The 18,770-nt window shown below is 40.0% G+C and overlaps 1 long non-coding RNA gene across 2 annotated transcripts in view; it reads right to left on the bottom strand.

The window, feature by feature from the left end:
• Positions 1-13,141, bottom strand: part of LOC105473972 (uncharacterized) — a 34,563-nt gene extending 21,422 nt beyond the window's left edge. For both annotated transcript variants that reach the window (XR_982604.3, XR_011610105.1), the window contains exon 1: positions 9,602-13,141. This is a non-coding gene — a long non-coding RNA (uncharacterized lncRNA). The remainder of the gene's footprint in view (positions 1-9,601) is intronic.
• Between the last annotated feature and the right edge of the window lie 5,629 nt (positions 13,142-18,770).

Raw genomic sequence — 18,770 nt, 5'->3', positions numbered from 1 at the left:
GACCTCCCAAAATGCTGGGATTACAGGCGTGAGCCACCGCGCCCGGCCAATAACTTCTGTATTTTAAAAGCTATCTTGTTCTACTCTTTATTCTAATGTTCAACATCTCTTTCCTACTCAACAATTCAGATTCACTAGTATGGCATTAAAATGCCCTCAAAAATCCAACTTCAGGCCAGGCGCAGTGGCTCACACCTGTGATTCTGGCACTTTGGGAGGCTGAGGCAGGCGGATCATTTAAGGTCAGGAGTTCGAGACCAGCCTGGCCAACATGGTGAAACCCTGTCTCTACCAAAAATACAAAAATTAACCCTGTGTGGTGGTGCAGGCCTGTAGTCCCAGCTACTTGGGAGGCTAAGGCAGGAGAATCGCTTGAACCCAGGAGGCGGAGGTTGCCAGTGAGCCAAGATCACGCCATTGTGCTCTAGCCTGGGTGACAGAGTGAGACTCCATCTCAAATAATAATAATAATAATAATAATAAATCTAGCTTCAATTTATCTTTGCAGCTTAATCTCCTGTCTGGGGCTCCTCGGGCTCTAGAGTAGCCCAAAGCTACATGAGAAGGGCGAGTTTGTAATTAACATCATGACTACTAGTAAAAGTTAGTATTTATGGTGCAGGTACCACGTGTTCGACACTGTACTACACTCTTAGAAATGAGACAGAGACAAGAACAATGAAGGGGGCAAGATTCACCGAAGGACAGGCCATTGGCCAGAAAGGAAACCAACAAAGCAAAGGACACTTGGGAGGAAGGGGGCAAATGCAGGGCAAGCACCAGGTTGCTCCTCTGACACAGACCTTTTGATTTCATACAGGAAACACGCCAGCCACGTCATCGTAACTTGAACCTGCCTCCTCCCCCACCTCCGTTGTGGCAGTGCCTTCATTTAAAGGGCCTTCTTCCAGCAGGGACGTCCCCCGCATCCTCAAAGACACAGTTCAAATGTCACCTATCCCCAATCACCCCAACTGAAACTTATCTGTCTCTTTTTTTTCCCCTTCTGTTTTGGTCCTATCTCCATTAAATTATAACAAAGGAAGGGAGAGCAAGGGTGGGAAAATGAGGAGGCAATGGTGTGAGAGTAGTAGAATAAGGAGGAGGCTGTGATCTGTCATCACCACCACAGATGGCAGCAGCAGAGGGAGCTGGCCCTCCACCTGCCCTCCTCCAGGCTCTCCCCTTCTCCCATCAGTTGGCCTGCCCTCTTCCTACAATGACTACTTCCTGTCTTCTCCCCTTTCTTCAGATGTTGGATGCCTTCTCCAACCCCGTCACTCCAAGAAGGCACTTCCTACCATAATGTGCAAAAAACTGCTGGAATCCAGTCGGCCCTCCTCTTCTTGGGTAACCATGGAGGAGAAGGTGGGTGTGGGTCCCACTCCCACCATCCAAGACTGGCCCCTGCCCCTGTGCACTTGAAACCACCTCCATCTGGCTTTCTAAATCTCCTTTCTCAGGCGTCTCTTCCTCTCATTCCCTCACTCCACGGGTATTTGCTGAGCACCTAGGAAGTGCCGCCCATCCTAGACACTGCAAACACAGCAATGAACACTCCCCCAACCTTCCAGACTCTTCCATCCACATCAAAACCTTGAAAGTGGCACTTCTCCTAGCTTCAAGCAAAAAAAGCACACTGTTGAGCCCAGTCCCCCTCCAGCTACTGCTTTTGTGTCTCCTCCCCTTGACAGCCACACTTCAGAAAGCATTGTCCAAAAAAACCCAAGAAAACAACAACAAAAAAACCTCCCTCTAGATGACAGGCATGAGAACAGTGACACTAAAAAATAGGTGTTGGGTGAGGAAGCAGGAATGTGGGATGAGGAGTCAGCAAAGTATGCATAGGATTATATACAACGGCCAGGTGCAGTGGCTCACACCTGTAATCCCAACACTTTGGGAGGCCAAGGCAGGCAGATCACTTGAGGCCAGGAGTTCGAGACCAGCCTGGCCAACATGGTAAAACACCGTCTCTACCAAAAATACAAAAATTAGCCAGGCATGGTGGCACACACCCCCAGCTACTTGGGAGGCTGAGGCAGGAGAATGGCTTGAACCTGGAAGGTGGAGGTTGCAGTAAGCCGAGATTGCACCACTGCACTCCAGCCTGGGCAACAGAGCACAGCTCCATCTCAAAATGAAAAGATTATACACAAAAAGCCATGCACAGTGGAGCATGTCTACAGTGCCAGCTATTCAAAAGGCTGAGTTTGGAGAATCCCTTTAGCCCAGGAATTTTAGGCCAGTCTGGGCAACATAGAAAGACTCCTTCTCTTAGAAAGAATAAATTAAAAAATTTTTTTTAAAGATTATACATAATAAAATGTGTTGGCATGTCTTTTAAAATATAAAAAAAGAAGAAGCACAATATTACCTATAATTCTATTTAAGTATAATTAGTGATAATATTTTTCCACTATGAAAGTTATACATGCTCATTGTAGAAAATTGGAAAAATACACAGAAATACGAAGAAAAAAATTTTCCACAATCACACCTTATGGAAATAACCAGTCTTCACTTTTTAATTTTCTTCCAGAATTTTATGTCCACCCATCTGCTCTACTTAAAAACAAAATTGGGGATTATGGTACATATATTGAGAGTTATTGTTTGTTCACTTACTATAAAAAAATAAGAATCTTCACCAAAAATCCTCCAGAACTTCCCCCACTTCTCTCTAGACAACTCCTGCGTGTGAAACGCTCTAACTCAAATCCCCGGTGGCCTCCACTGTGACGGAGTCCACAGTATGCTCTTCGCTCTTCGACAATGTCACAAGATGACTTCTCAGACTATGCAACTGACAAATCTTTCTTAACACATTCTCACCTCTTGAGTTTTATGAGACAAAATTCCTTGTTTTTCTCCTACTACTTCTGTTAATCTTCTTCAGTCTACTTTGCAAAAAATGACTCTGGGAGGTTTGAGACTTGGTAAGGAAGTCTTCCTTGTTGTGTCTTTGGGAGAATTTCACTTTCTTTAGATTTCATTGACTTCTTTGTCGAATACTTTAGATTTTATTACATGGATCTACCTTTTTAAAATTCTGATTTTTCAGAAGGCCTTCAGTCTCAAATATTTTCAATTATATCTTCTTAAATGTAGGACCATTTTTTCTTTTTGTAAGAACAGGAGGCAGGGCATCACCGGGTCTTCCTATAATGATCTGAATAATAAGGGAGCTATAATTCTCCATCCTCTTGGATCTGGACCAGAGCTGCCCAGTTGGACTTTTTGGGAAGATGGAAATGTTCTGTTCTGAGCTGACCAATATGGTAGCCACTTACCACATGTGTCTATCAAGTACTTAAAATGTAGCTAACGAAGCTAAAGAACAAAATTTTTTACTTTATTTAAATTTGATTAATTTGAACTTAATTAGCCTACATTGTGAGTGGCTGCCATATTGGACAGAACAACTCCAGACTGTAGTTCTTTGAAAAGAGGAACTATACATTATCCTTACTGGTATCAATTTATGCAAAGTTTAATAATTGTCTACTGTTACACATTTCAGACTCTGTGTAGCACTTGGTAGAGTAAGATGAACAAGAGATAAAACTGGCCCTAAAGAAGTGTGTAAGGTCCATCAAATAAGACAGACACAAAAGCAAACCATAAGAATCGAATATGAAAAGCCCTGAAACAGAAGGCCAAATGGAAAACATACAGGGGATCAATTACTCAAATTCCCAATGCCTAGCACAGTTCCTAATTTATAGTAGTCAGTTCTGGTGTAACACTTGTTTTTGAAAATGTAAATGTGTTCCAAGGAGGCTGATGTATTGGGAAACAACTGGAACATAATGTAAATTTTGCATTTGCTTATATGTGATTTTGTCCAAGAGAAATACTGAGCAGATACAGAAAACTGCACCCAGCTAAAATGCACACATGCATACTTCAAACAACTACCTACTAGCTACCTGTTCACGGATGCGCTGTGAGTGAAATCCATCCACACATACAGTTACAACTTTCTGTTTCATTTCAGATACCACTCCCTTCCTATCACTTGACAATACCACAAGCTGCAACCCTTCTTATGCTCACTTCCATAAGCAAACTTCAGGTAAAGTACCACATTTATTACAAGATATATGTATATCCTGTAATACACACACATACACATATATACACATGTGTAATGTATAGAACTGTGCACCCTTTTTATTAAGTTCTCCATCTTTTCTTTAATGAGTCACTGTTGAAGTTTTTTGAGTGCTGTTCCCAAAGCTGAGCATTAGCCATGAGTCCTGTGATTTTTTTGCACAATTTTGTACAGTCTCATGATTGTTAGGAGCACATATGTTGTGTTACAGAAGAACTGACTGTAGGTGCAGAAAAAAAATCTTAGCAATGAGTGCAGTTAGTATCCAGATCTTGGATTCTAAGTATCATTATCCAATAAAAGGAAACAGAATCCTTGGAGAACAGGCTGATTCCAGATCTGGGACAGGAAAAGGATGAAATGGGACCTTGAACATGTTGTGTCAGAATATAAGTTAGTACTTCAAAAATTATGGAGATATTTTTTAAAACCACAGACCAGCTTGAAGGTGCTACCAATGGCAAAATTTGGGGCAATTTAAGTATCAAAATAATGGCAGTAACATATTTATAACTCAATTAATAGAATAGGGTTCGATCAACCAATATTGATGTAAATGATTAAACGGGAGAACGCATATCTTTGACCTAGCCAGACATTGCTTAATTGCTCTCAGAATTGGTTATAGAATTTACACTCCCACCCAACAAAGTATGAGAATTCTAATGGTTTGACATTCTCACCAATATTTGGTATTGTCAGATTTGAACATTTTGATAATCAGGTGGGTATAACCTGATAATCACGTGGGTATAAACCACACTGTGGTTTTAACTGGCACTTTTCTGATTACCAGTGAGGTTGAGCATCTTTTCATGTTGAGTTTTGTCTTCCGTACTCCTCAATTCATATTCTTCATTCATTTTTCTATTGTTTGCTTTTAAAAATTAATTTGTTCTTTAGGCTAGAGTTTATTTTAATCTGTATTTTCTACATTTTTTTTGTTGTTGTTTTTTGTGTTTGATTTTTTTTGAGAAAGAGTTTTGCTCTCGTTTGCCAGGTTGGAGTGCAATGGTACGATCTTGGCTAACTGCAACCTCCGCCTCCTGGGTTCAAGTGATTCTCCTGCCTCAGATGCCCGAGTAGCTGGGATTACAGGTATGCGCCACCACACCCTGCTAATTTTTTGTATTTTTAGTAGAAATGGGGTTTCAACATGTTGGTCAGGCTGGTCTCGAACTCCTGACCTCAGGTGATCTGCCCACCTCAGCCTCCCAAAGTGCTGGGATTACAGGTGTGAGCCACTGTGTCCAGCCAATTTTCAGCATGTTTTTATGTGAAAATGTTTTCTTCTCTTTCATTTGAAGTATTTTCTATGTAATTCATATTTTTCTTTATTGTTTGGATTTCTCTATTCTAAGAAATAATATATCCTTGATGAACACACATGCAGAAATGCTCAACAAAATCCTGCAAACCGAATCCCACAGCACATCAAAAAGCTTATCCACCATGATCAAGTAGGCTTCCTCCCTGGGATAAAAGGCTAGTTCCACACATGCAAATCAATAAATGGGATTCATCACATAAACAAAACTAAAGACAAAAACCCCATGATTATCCCAATAGATGCAGAAATAAAATTAATAAAATTCAACATCCTTTCACGTTAAAAACTCTCAATAAACTAGGTATTGAAGAAACATATCTCAAAATAATAAGAGCCATCTAAGACAAACACAGCCAGTATTATACTGAATGGGCAAAAGCTGGAAGTATTCCCCTTCAAAACTGGCAAAAGACAAGGATGCCCTCTCTCACCATTCCTATTCAACATAGTATTGCAAGTTCTGGACAGAACAATCAGGCAAGAGAAATAAATAAAGGCAACCCAGCACTTTGGGAGGCCTAGGTGGGCGGATCACCTGAGGTCAGGAATTCGAGAACAGCCTGACTAACACAGAGAAACCCCATCTCTACTAAAAATACAAAATTAGCCAGGCCTGGTAGTGCATGCCTGTAATCCCAGCTACTCGGGAGGCTGAGGCAGGAGAATCACTTGAACCCGGGAGGTGGAGTTTGCAGTGAGCCGAGATCGCGCCATTGCACTCCAGCCTGGGCAACAAGAGTGAAACTATGTCTCAAAAAAATAATAATAATAATAAAATAAATAAAGGGCATCAAAATAGAAAGAGAGGAAGTCAAACTATCCCTGCTTGCAGTTGACATAATCTTACATCTAGAAAACCCCACAGTCTCTGCCCCAAAGCTCCTTAAGCTGATAAACAATTTCAGCAAAGCTTTAGGATACAAAAATCAATGAACAAAAATCAGCAGCATTCCTATACACCAACAACAGTCAAGCTGAGAGCCAAGTCAGGAATGCAATCCCATTCACAATTGCAACAAAAAGAATAAAATACTTAGGAATACAGTTAACCAGGGAGGTGAAAGAGCTCTACAATGAGAATTACAAAGCACTCCTCAAAGAAATCAGAGTTGACACAAACAAATGGAAAAACATCCTATGCTCATGGATAGGAAGAATCAATATCATTAAAATGGCCATACTGTCCAAAGCAATTTACAGATTCAGAGCTATTCCTATCAAACTACCAATGACATTCTTTACAGAACTAGAAAAAAACTATTTTAAAATTCATGTAGAACCAAAAAAGAGTCTGAACAGCCAAAGTAATCCTAAGTAAAAAGAAAGAATCTGGAGGCCATATGTTACCCAACTTCAAACTATACTGCAAGGCTACAGTAACCAAAACAGAATGGCACTGGCACAAAAACAGACACATAGACCAATGAAACAGAGCCCAGAAATAATGCTGCTCAGCTACAACCATCTGATCTTTGACAAAGCTGACAAAAACAAGCAACAGAGAAAGGACTCCTTATTCAATAAATGGTGCCGGGATAACTGGCTAGCCATATGCAGAAGATTGAAACTGGACCCCTTCCTTACACCACATAAAAAAATCAACTCAAGATGGATTAAAGACTTAAATGTAAAACCCAAAACTATAAAAACCCTAGAAGAAAATCTAGGCAATACCATTCTGGACATTGGCATGGGCAAAGACTCCGTGCCGAAGATGCCAAAAGCAATTGCAACAAAAGCAAAAATTGACAAATGGAATCTAAACTAAAGAGCTTCCATGCAACAAAACAAACTGTCAACAGAGTAAAGAGAAATCCTACAGAATGAGAGAAATTATTTGCAAACTATTCATCTAACAAAGGTCTAATATCCAGCATCTATAAGGAACTTGAACAAATGTACAAGCAAAAATCAACATCATTAAAAAGTGGGCAAAGGAAATGAATGGACACTTTCAAAAGAAGTCATATATGTAGCCAACAAGCATATGAAGCTCAGTATCACTAATCATTAGAAAAATGCAAATCAAAATTACAATGAGATACTGTCTCATAAGTCAGAATGGCTATTATCAAAAAGTCGAAACATAACAGATGCTGGTGAGGTTGCAGAGGACAGGAAATGCTTATAAACTGTTGGTTGGAGTGTAAATTAGTTCAACCATTGTGGAAAGTAGTCTGGTGATTCCTCAACGAGCTAAAAACAAAACTACCATTTGACCCAGCAATTCCATTACTGGGTATATACCCAGAGGAATACAAATCATTCTATCATAAAAATACATACACACATGTTCATTGCAGCACTATTCACTATAGCAAAGACATGGAATCAACCTAAATGTCCATCAGTGGTAGACTGGATAATGAAATTTATCCATTTATAAATTTCTTTATCCAGTCTACTATTATGGAATATTTTGCAGCCATAAAAAAGAATAAGATCATGCAAGGACATGGATGGAGCTGGAGGTGATTATCCTTAGCACACCAATGCAGGAACAGAACACCAAATATCACGTTTTCTCACTTTTAAGAGAGAGCTAAATTATGAGAACACAAGGTTGCGAATAAGAGAACAGCAGACACTGGCATCTACTTGAGGGTAGAAGCTGGGAGGAGAGAGGGGATCCGAAAAAATAACTATTGGGTACTAAGTTTAGTACCTAGGTAATGAAATAATCTGTAAACCAAACCCTCATGACATGAGTTTACCTGTAACAAACCTGCACTTGTACCCCTGAACCTAAAAGTTAAAGAAAAGAAAAATAATTTATTGTGTCTTCTTAAAATATTAAGCTTTGCTTTTCATTTTTAGATCTCAAAATCATCTGGAACTTTCTTTTTTGTACGGTGTGAAGAAGGATGCTAGTGTTATTTTTATCCATGTGGATAACCTGCTATTTCAGTACTAATATTGAATAGTCAATATTTTCTTCTGATTTTAACAGTTCTGCCATATACCAAATTCCAAAATCTATGTGATTCCATTTCTGGGCTCTCTATTCCCCTCCATTAGTCTGTCTATCTCTCTCAGCAACAAAATTTCTCACTGTTTTAATGGCCATGGCCTTAGAATGAGTCCCAACATCTGATAGGACAAACTTTGCTTCTCATTTCTCTTAAACCATGTATTTGATATTATTGACTTTTGTTTTGTCAAGTGTATTTTAGGGGCAGCTGTCAAGTTAAATCAAAACAAAAAAAGTTTTTATATCTCTTTGTGTTTTTAATAGAATTGCAATCAATGTATTAATTTATTTGGGAAGGATCGACGTCTTTTAGATGTCAGTTGAGACTTTCCATGCACAAACGTCTATTTCTTTCTTCTTGTATGTCCCTCAGTAGAATTTAATCATTTTTTCCATCAAGATCCTGCATGTCATTGGATTCATATATTATTATATTTTAATTTTAATTTTGTTGCTATTTTAAATGGATTCTCTAAATCTTTGTTTTGAGTAAACCCATTCAAAAAGTAATTTCTTAAATTACATTTTCTATTTGATATGAAATCTCTTTACGTTGAATACTGGTTTTTAAGACCTCCTTTTCCTCCAGGACTTCCTATTACATTTAATATGTCAACATGAATTTCCCAAATGGAGACAATATGCAACATTTCCTGGGCTTCTTTGATGATAACACTCATTTTAATAAAGACTCTATATACCTAATGTTTTGGGGTTTTTTTAAAGGGTGATTAAAGATAATACATATAAAATGTATATACTTAGAGTAAAAGACAGATACATTTCAAATGAGGACTCTTTCCTCTGGGCAGCTATTACTGATTTGCAAAAGAGGAGGAATGGCTAAATCTCTTTGGCTTAGACCATCGACTACCATCAAAATAATTTCACCCTCAGGTAGACAGATTGAAACAATGCAGTGTTTTCGGAAAAAATGTCAGTCAGTTCTGATTCCATTTTTGAAATAGAAGTGAATTTATCTAAATTTGAAATTAAAAAATCAAGTTGTGTACACCCCTGAGGAAGTAACAAACAGGAAACAAAAGTTTGCCACAGAAAGTGGCCAAAACAACGAGGAAGTGACTACAGTCATGTGCCAAGCCCCAGCAGGAGTATTTAAGGCTCCCCTGCAGAGGCAAACATCAGACCTCGTCACCTCTCACATTCTCCCTCCTCACTTTACCTGAGTCCTCTCTACTGACACCATGGGTTGCTGTGGTTGTGGAAGTTGTGGTGGCTGCGGTGGCTGCAGTGGTGGCTGCAGTGGTGGCAGGTGGTCTCTCTGCAACATGCAAACAAAAACCGAAATTACACTTAGCCAATCCAAACTAAGAATATAACATAAGTACCTGATTGTTCATGTCCCAGGAAGTTGCTCCTTATGTGTAACTAACAGAATATAAGTTAAACAGAGGCTGGGCACAGTGGCTCACTCCTGTAATCCCAGCAATTTGGGAGGCCGAGGCGGGTGGATCGCTTGAGCTCAAAAGTTCAAGACCAGCCTGGGCAACATGGTGAAACCCCATCTCTACTAAAAGTACAAAAATTAGCCAGGTGTGGTGGTGCACACCTGTAATCCTAGCTACTTGGGTGATGAGAGTCGCATGAACCTGGGGAGGTAAGGTTGCAGTGAGCTGAGAACGTGCCTCTGCACTCCAGCCTAGGTGACAGAGTGAGACTCTGTCTCAAAAAAAAAAAAGAAAAATAAATAGTAAGTTAGAAAAGTTAAACAGAAAGAAAACATCTACATAATTGAATAATTCAATGGCAACACCTAGCAGACTTAGAAATTGGAAAGAATTAATCTACACTGATTTTGTGATATATCCTACATTTTCATAACTTAACCATTTACCTTTAGACAGGAGAATTTCTAAAAAATTCAGGATAAAGAGTGACTTGTTCTCTTTAGAAAGAGTCCAGGTATAGAAAATCCATGCCCTCTATTTCTAGCCCATTTCAATGTACTATTATCCTCCACTTAAAAGTCTTCCATACACATTATTGAAATCTTCCCTGCTTTTGTGTTTCCTCTTGTCCTCTGTAGACCAAAGAGCAACATCTAAAGATCTGCTCAACAAAACCCTTTATGGACCTGGGACAGTCTCGTTTTTTTGACAACTAGATCTCGTGTGAACTTATGACTGTAGGGAAGGCACCAAGCCATTCATGAGGGATCCGCCTCCATGATCCAGACATGTCCCGCTAGGCCCCCCTCCAACATTGGAGGTCACACTTCAACATGAGATTTGGAGGGAACAAATATGCAAACCATATCATTCTGCCCTTGGCCTCCTAAATCTCATGTCCTTCTCACAATGCAAAATACAATCATCCCTTCCCAAGAGTCCCCAAAAGTGTTAACTCATTCTAGCATCCGTTCAAAATTCCAAAGTCTCATCTGAGACTTGAAGCAAGTTCCTTCCTCCTATGAGCCTGTAAGACCAAAAGCAAATTATTTACTTCCAAGACACAATGGTGGTACAGGCATTGGGTAAACATCCACATTCCAAAAGGGAGAAAATGGCAAAAAGAAAGGGGTAACAGGCCAGACACAAATTCAAAACACAGCAGGGCAGGCATTAAACCTTAAAGCTCCAAAATAATGTTTGACTCCAGGTCTCCTCATATCCTGGGCACACTGGTGCAAGGGGTGGGCTCCCAAGACTTGGGCAGCTCCACCACTGTGGCTTTGCAGAGTGCAGCCCCCATGGCTGTTCTCACGGGTCGTAATTGACTCTGTGGCTTTTCTAGGCTCAGGGTGTAAGCTGCTGGTGGCACTACCATTTTGGGGTCTGGAGGGTGGTGGCCCCCTTCCCACAGCTCCACTAGGCAGTGCTCTGCCAGGGACTCTGTGTGGGGGCTTGATGTGTTTTAGATATTTGTTCCACCCAAATCTCATGTTGAAATGTAATCCGCAATGTTGGAGGTGGGGCGTTGTGGGAGGTGATTGGATCATGAGAGCAGATCCTTCATGGCTTGGTGCTGTCCTTGTGACAGTGAGTGAGTTCTTGTGAGATCCAGTTGTTTAAATGTGTGTGGCACCTCCCCCTCCAACTCTGCCTCTTGCTCCTGCTTTTTGCAATGTGACATGCCTGCTCCCACTTTGCCTACTGCCATGGGAAGCTTTCTGAGGACTTCCCAGAAGCCACACAGATGCCAGTGCCATGCTTGTACAGCCTACAGAACTATGAGCCAATTAAACTACTTTCCTTTATAAATTACCCAGTCTCAGGTTTTCTTGAGAGCAATGCAAGAATAGCCTAAACAGGGCTCCAGCCCTGTATTTCCCATCAGCACTGCCCCAGTAGAGCCTCTCTGTGAGGGCTCTGCCCCTGCAGCAGGCTTCTGCCTGGGGGCTTAGGCTTTTTCATACATCCTCTGAAATCAAGGTGGAAGCTGCCAAACCTCTGCATTCTGCGTGCCTGTGGGCTTAACACCTTGTGAAAAACACTAAGGCTTATAGCTTGTGCCATCTGGAGTGGTGGCCAGAGCTGTACCAGTTACCCTTTGAGCTGAGGCTGGAGCCAGAGCCGCCAGGATTCTGTAAGCAGTGTCCCAAGGCTAAACAGGGCAGTGGAGCCCCAGGACTGACCCCTGAAACCATTCTTTCCTCCTAGCCTCTGGGCCTATGATGGGAGGAGCTGCCTCAAAGACTTCTGAAATGTCTTCAAGGCCTTTTTCTCCTTGTCTTGGCTATTAGCACCTGGCTACCATGAAACTCTAGCAAGTGGTTGCTCCATAGTCTGCCTGCATTCCTCTCCTGAAAATCTGAAAATAATTTTTCCTTTTTTACCATACAGCTAGGCTGCAAATTTTCCAAAATTTTACACTCTGCTTCTCTTTTAATTATAAGTTCCAACTTTAAGTCATTCATTTGTTTCCACATCTGATCATAGGTTGTTAGAAGCAGCCAGGCCACCTCTTGAGTGCTCTGCTGCTTAAAAATTAATTCCATCAGATACCCTACGCTATCACACCTAAGTTCAACCTCCCACGAATCATTAAGGCACGGATACAATGCAGCCAAGTGCTTTGCTAAGACATAACAAGGGTGATCTTTACTCCAGTCCCTAATGAATTCCTCATTTCCACCTGAGAACTCATCAGCGTGGTCTTCACTATCCATATTTCCATCAGCATTTTGGTCACAACCACTTAACCAGTCTCTAAGAAGTTTCAAACTTTTCCTCATTTTCCTGCCTTTTCCTGAGCCCGCTAAATTCTTCCAAACTCTGCCCATTACCAGTTCCAAAGCTTCTTGCACACCTTTAGCTATCTTTATTGCAACACCCCACTCTTGGTATCAATTTTCTGTGTTAGTCCATTTTGCATTCCTATAATGGAATACCTGAGACTGGGTAATTTATAAACAAAGTATTTGGCTCACAGTTCTGTAGGCTGTATGAGCATGGCACCATCATCTGCTTCTCTTTTGGTGAGGTCTCAGCAAGTTTTACCCATGGTGGAAGGCACAGGGGGAGCAGTCATGTCATATGGTGAGAGAGACAGCAAGAGAGAGAGGGAGGGCCCAGTCTCTCCTCTCTCTCTCTCTTTAACAATTAGATCCCATCTGAACTCATTACCATGGGGAGGGCACCAAGCCGTTTATGAGGGATCAGCCCCCACATTCCAAACACCTCCCACTAGGCCCCATCTCCAACATTGGAGGTCACACTTCAACATGAGATTTGGAGAGGACAAATACCGAAACCATATCAGTTTGACAACCCCAATTTTTTTTAGCTTTTTTTTTTTTTTTTTTTTTTGAGACGGAGTCTTGCTCTGTCGCCCAGGCTGGAGTGCAGCGGCCGGATCTCAGCTCACTGCAAGCTCCGCCTCCCGGGTTCACGCCATTCTCCGGCCTCAGCCTCCCGAGTAGCTGGGACTACAGGCGCCCGCCGCCTCGCCCGGCTAATTTTTTGTATTTCTTAGTAGAGACGGGGTTTCACCGTGTTAGCCAGGATGGTCTCGATCTCCTGACCTCGTGATCCACCCGTCTCGGCCTCCCAAAGTGCTGGGATTACACGCTTGAGCCACCGTGCCCGGCCTTTTTTTAGCTTTCAGTGGAGTTAGGAAAGGACTATAGGCTCTGAACATATAACATATATGCAATTTTAATATGAACAAATAATAACTCAGATCTCATTTTCTCAACTATAATGCCCAATTTGGGGTTTGGAACTATGATTACTCTAACAATGCCAGGCATTGAACATTCTTCTAATGATGTCAGTCAATTATACAATAAGAAATGCAAGAACAATTCTTGGCTTCACAGCTGCTGGTGAATTGTGCACTGGTCCTATCCTCAATGATCAGTTTGATAACCCCAAAATTACTTACCTTGTCATCAGTTCTTAAATTAATAAGTAAAAAAAAGTAAAGCATGTTCTTACAGTAAGTACATTCAGTACATTTTTTATAGAGAATGTAAAAAAGCTTAGAAAGATATATAGCTTGCATGAAAGTTCTTTTAGGCCAGCTGTCTCACTCTAGACACATCAGAAGAGCCAAAAATACCTAACTCAGAGAGTAGCATGGCTGCCTGAAAAACAATAAAATCTCTTTCTCTAGAAACCATGGTCCCTCTTCCCCAACACACGCAAACTCACAATGAACCACAACCAAATATCACAGGCTCCCATGGATGCAGAGGCATTCTAATCCTTACCCAGATGAAGATTCCACAAATTTAGGATTTGAATCATGTTTGAAAAATCACAATTTTGGGACTAGCAATTCTCTTAGTATTTTACATCCATAAAATTGTACAATCTTCCACCTAAGGAAAGGTTGAAAAAAAAAAAAGGAGAACTAAAAATGAACTACATACTAACAACAAACACACAGAAACAAATTTAAACTGATAATATTTACAATTGCTCCAAAATAATGAAACACTCAAGTGTAAATCTGAGAAAACAAGAACATAATCTGTATCCTAAAAATCATAAAACACAGAGGAAATACATCAAAGAAGACCTCAATAAATGCAGAGTTGTATCACATTAACAGGTTGGGGAAGACTCAACATAGTGAAGACATCAGTCCTTCCCAGATGGATCTACAGGTTTAATGCAACTCCCAGTTTCTAGCAAGAGTTTTTGTAGACATAGACAAGTTTATTCTAAAACTTGTATGGGAAGGCACAGGATCTATAATAGCTAAAACAATTTTTGAAAAATAAATAATAAAGTGAGAAGAATCACTCCACCTTAGTTCAGGATTATTATTCACATATAGTGATCAAGACAGCATGGATAAGAAGAGGGACAGGCACAGAGATCAATGGAACAGAATAAAGGCTCTAGAAACAGACCAACATAAATGTGCCCAGATAATTTTTTTTAACAAAGGAACAAAAACAATTCAATAGAGGAAGGATTGTCTTTTCAACAGACAATATTGGAGCAATTGGACATCCATAGGCAAAAAAATGCAACTCAACCTAAGCCTCACACTTATACAAAAATTAACTCAAAATTGATCATGGATTTAAATATCAAACTATAAAATATCTAGGAAAAAAAAACAAAGAATAAAATATTTGGGATCTAGGGAGTGGTTCTTAGACTTAACACCAAAAGCAAAAACCACAATAGAAAAAATTGACAGAATGGATCTTACCCAAATTAAAAATGTTTATTTTGTGAAAGACCCTGTTGAGGGGATGAGAAGACAAACTACAGACTGTGACAAAATGATTACAAAGAGGACATATGGCTGGCAAATAAGCACATGAAAAGTTGTTGACATCCTTAGATGTTAGGGAAATGCAAATTAAAACCACAATGAGATACCACCACACAGCTATCAGAAAGGCTAAAATTTAAAACATAGTGACCACACCAAATTCTGGTGAGGATACAGACAAACTGGGTCGATCACTCATACATTGTTAGTAGGAATATAAAATGGTATAGCTAATTTTCCTGCCACACTGACACTGTAACATACATGCCTATTTGTAAGACCTTGAAGTTCTTGAGGGCAGAAACCACGTGTTTTTTTTGGTTTTGAATTCCCAGGTCCTTTCACGGTATATGGCATCAATAAATATTTGATGAGTGAATGACTTCACCCTCTTTCCAGAGGATGACACCAGATGGTCACATCACCAAGAATCCATTTAAAGCCATTTACAAGGCCAGCGATGATGGGTATTGAACAGTGTATTATGTAAGGTATATGGGCCAGAGACAGAAGACCTAACACTTCCCTTCTGATTAAAGCACAAAATTCAGCTGTGTCACTAAGTTTATGGCCTAAGACATTCTACAAAGAAAACTCACAAAACAAAGCAGCAAAGCTGCAAAGCTACAAACCAAAAGCACAATTGAATCTTACAGGAACACTTTGAGTTAAAACTTTTTTTTAAAAAGGCACAACGTCTAAAACATCAGAGAAAAGCAGGCCTCGTAATAAGAATATTACTCAAAAGAAAATCAATGGTTTCACTCAAAAGAAAATCAATGGTTTTCAAAAAGGATGTCTAAATGACCTCTGGGAGTCTACCAAGTTTCCAGTAGGTCAACAGGACAGGTGATGGAAACTCAAATCATAAAGTCATCTTGAAAGCAGATACTCCTTCTTGTAATTCCTGTGACTTCCCAATTCATTTAGAGTATTTGTTGTTACTGTGATTTTTATTGCTTGTTACCCAAAAAAACTTTAATTAGATACAAGCAAAACTGAGTTACAAACCCAAACAAAAACCAGGTCAAATATGTAGACAATGAAAAGAAAACCTTTGCAATGAAGTGCCTAAAATATCTAATCTACTTCATAACTCCCTCCATTTAACTGCCTCAATAGTTTTTAATAGTCTGAAAACTCAGCCTCCAGAGGGACTTACCCACCAGTTGCCTCCCACCAAGCCAGCAGTGGCAAATGATGCCCATCCTGGGGCCAGCCTGGAGCTCCTCTGTTCAGTTCAACCACCAGCCTCTTGATCCTGGGGTAAAATGTTTCACCAGCAAGACCAAAGCAAGAACAAAGAGACACAGCTCTTTCCTGGGACCCAAGGTCTTCAAAATGGCTTTTGACTATTTTTCAAGGAGGACGTTAACGGATATTCTTTTCTCTTTGAGTTATTCTGACACAAAATGGAATAAAGAATTAGAAACTAAGAGCCATTTAAGGGAACATAAAATATAGGTGTCTGGGCAACATTGCCAATCCACTAGGAGCCAGCAGGTGGTACCAAAATCTTCATCAAACATTTCTCAGTGAGAGCCATGGGATATGGGGCTGAGCACTTTTGCCCAGAAATAACCAGCTCTGTAATTGTTCATAAGACTGTGGGAACACTGTGTGGGAGGCTATAATTACCACCGGAAGCTCTAAGAAGCCTTTTGAACTTGAGGTCAGAAAAGAGCCTGGGTGTTGTAAGGCCAATGAACCAGGATGGATCAGAAAGATATGAGATAGGTGATGTGTACTCGAGTGTGCAGAGAGGGCATTGAAGGGTCACATAATATAGAGCCTTAAGGGCAAGTGACCTGTTTCTTAATACAGGAGTTAGTGCCTTGGAATGAACATGGAATGGGAGTGGGAGGCAGTATGCTCTGGTTTTGTCCATATCACTGTGCAGCTATCTTCTTGTCAATAAGTCACTAAATCTCCATTTCTAATAAGTCTGAGCCTCCATTTCTTCCCTTGTAAACACTGGAGGTCAGACTCTCCCAAGGGTCCTTTCTAGTTCTTAAATTCTTAAGTGAGTTCAATAATAATACAGAATGATCCATTTTAACTAAAAAGTATTCCCTGGATATATGCTTATTAAGATTTGTCTAAAGAGGGTAGAAGGGGTTATTTTTATTTGATCTGGATTGAAATTTTCATTTTTGTGCCCTTGATACATACAACTGATGTACAAAGTGGTTTTAGTCAAATTTCTTTTCATGGTGAGAGCTTAAACAGAAAATGCTAGATTTATAATGTAAATTAATATAAGCATATAGGTCCTAATCTTACTCTTAAAAGTTAGTCTAGACCTAAAAGAAATTTAGACTCTGAACTTGAAAATAAAGCCTATGTTGACAGGTATGAATAGTTAAATGGTTAATAATTGAATAATAGTTAACATTTGTGGAGGGTATACATATATCAATCTAATTTAACTCTGATGACAATCATGAAATATCATTATCATGATCCAAATTTTACAAATAGAAAAACCAAAATTCAGGGAAACTAAACAAACTGCCAAAAGTGCAAGTCTTCAGAGGTATGGAGCTGGAATTTGAGTCAAGATTTGAGAGATTTTACAGCTCACAGTCTTTGTTCCTGTACTGTAAACACCCGCAGAGTCACAGAAACAGTGGGTTCCTGGATAAACAAGGGCAAATGACAGGGTGGGGACGACTAGGCACCTGTGTATATTTTAGCAGTAACTACTAGCATTGTTCATTCTTTTTGGATAAGGAGAATCAACTTGTCAGGAAATATCTGAAAGAAAACTAAACTCTTCATTTGAGCTGTGTCAGCTTACTATTACATAAAAAGTAGCGGAGAAACAGACACCAGGTTCTAAACTAGGGGAGGATGATTTTCCATTTGTACCTTGGCTAGTCCTCGCCCCCTTTCTTTTCTCACTGCCATTTGTATCTTCTCTTCCTCCCCCGACCTGTGATATAAGAAGTTGGATTCTTTCATGACAAAAACATTTCATCTGGTTTCTTGATCCACGTTATCCTGCTGTTCTATATGAAATCCTAGAATAATCATCAACAAAGTGCTGGAACATTATCCATGATGACGAGGCTGCTCACATCACTTGAACAAGTGGATCATACTGGGTAAGTGGCTGATGGCAAAGCCATTTCAGGAAGGGAAGCAGTAGAACCACCAGCAGGGAGAACAGACATCAGCGCTGGGAAATGAGTCACAGGGACCCAATTTTATGATCCCTGGGAAGAGAGTCAAAGGAATTTTATTTAGGATATCTGCATTTAGTTCACTCATTCATTCACTTGTTAAATTGCTAAAAATAAGAAAGAAAAGGAAAAGAAAAAAAAAAGGAGCGAGAGAGTGCCTACGGCCTGCTGGCTTTGTGCCAGAAGTTTAGATTAACCCTCATTGTTCGGTAAAGGAGAATAAGTATTTGAATATTTTTATCCACACATACGGTTCTTTAGTGTACAATTCAATGGTTTTTCATACATTTGCAAAATTCACTATTTAATTTCAGAATATTTCTACCATCCCATAAACCTTGTACCCATTAGTAGTCATCTCCTATTCCTCTGTCCCCGCAGGCCCTGGAAACCACTGCTCTACGTTTTGTCTGTTTGGATTTGCCTATTCTGAACACTTCGTATAAATGGAAACATACATAAGTGGCCATT

Source organism: Macaca nemestrina, chromosome 11, assembly GCF_043159975.1.
Source record: "Macaca nemestrina isolate mMacNem1 chromosome 11, mMacNem.hap1, whole genome shotgun sequence".
Taxonomy (NCBI): Eukaryota; Metazoa; Chordata; class Mammalia; order Primates; family Cercopithecidae; genus Macaca; species Macaca nemestrina.
This window is presented reverse-complemented; position numbering and strand designations above follow the sequence as displayed.